General features: G+C 60.2%; 1 protein-coding gene across 1 annotated transcript in view; it reads right to left on the reverse strand.

Annotated features, from left to right (window-relative positions):
- The window catches only part of LOC115277423 (laminin subunit alpha-3-like), a 225,862-nt gene that overhangs the window by 4,723 nt on the left and 219,962 nt on the right, over positions 1 to 1,177 (reverse strand). The gene's annotated exons all lie outside the window — the stretch shown is intronic.

Consider the following 1,177-nt stretch of genomic DNA (forward strand, 5'->3'; position numbering starts at 1 on the left):
CGAGAGAGGCTCCCTAGGTGTGTGGCCCCTGCTTCCTGCTCCTCTGCTGCAGCCAGCCACCATGCCCTCAGGACCCTGTCCTCTCCGTGCCCCCTTTCCCTTTTAGGCACTGCCCTCATGGCCTCCCTCCTGAAGGAGCATCTTCCTTGCTCACTTCTGCTCTGGTCCAGGGCCTGAGGTCACAGTTAGGGCTGGGCACATTGGGATTTGTTTCCCCAAACTGGAGGTGATGTGCGCTGTGACCCGAGAATGTGGATGCTTGGGGAGGTGAGGGGAGGAGGGCAGGATCCTCTCCCTGGGTGGCCGCAGTCAGTCAGGGCAAAGACAGTCACTTTTGCATCTGCACTGAATACAGAGGAGCTTTCTTCCTTCCTTAGTCATGTGGGTTACCAAGTCCCAAAGGTACGGGGGATGTGGACGGAAATGGGGGCTCACTGAGGACAGTTTTTCATCTTTGGTTGCTCCTCGGTTCATTTGGAGCTCAGGCGTGAAGCCATGAGCTGTGCATCATTTCCAGCCAGACCCCTGGTCCGAGAGAGGCTCCCTAGGTGTGTGGCCCCCTGCTTCCTGCTCCTCTGCTGCAGGCAGCCACCATGCCCTCCAGGACCCTATCCTCTCCATGCCCCCTTTCGCTTTTAGGCACTGCCCTCAGGGCCTCCCTCCTGAAGGAGCATCTTCCTTGCTCTGCTCTGCTCTGGTCCAGGGCCTGAGGTCACAGTCAGGGCTGGGCACATTGGGATTTGTTTCCCCAAACTGGCGGTGATGTGCGCTGTGACCGGAGAAGGTCATAAGGGGGCTGGTCTGCAGTCTGGGATGAGGGTCTGGGCCCCGGCCTCCTCAGTGATGCCGGCCGGGGAGGTGGAGGTGCCCTGCAGGGAGAGGTGAGCCAGCCTCTCAACCCCTGTTCAGCTCCCCTCCCTGTGAGGCCACTCGTTTCTTCTGCCCTGTCTACTAGGGGTTTTCCCGTTACCAACCAGCAGTCAGCTCTCAACCTTCCCTGAGCCAATTGCCCCTGATCATTCTCCCTGGGAGGGAGACGTGGTGGGGGTGGGGCACCCCATGGCCCCGTGACACTCAGCCTGCATGTCCCACCAGTCACTGTGTGGCCTTGACTCCATCCCTTTCCCTTCTGGTCCCAGGGTGTCCCCAGGGGGGATGCTCCATGCCAGAGTGGATG

The sequence above is a fragment of the Suricata suricatta genome, chromosome 14, assembly GCF_006229205.1.
Source record: "Suricata suricatta isolate VVHF042 chromosome 14, meerkat_22Aug2017_6uvM2_HiC, whole genome shotgun sequence".
Taxonomy (NCBI): Eukaryota; Metazoa; Chordata; class Mammalia; order Carnivora; family Herpestidae; genus Suricata; species Suricata suricatta.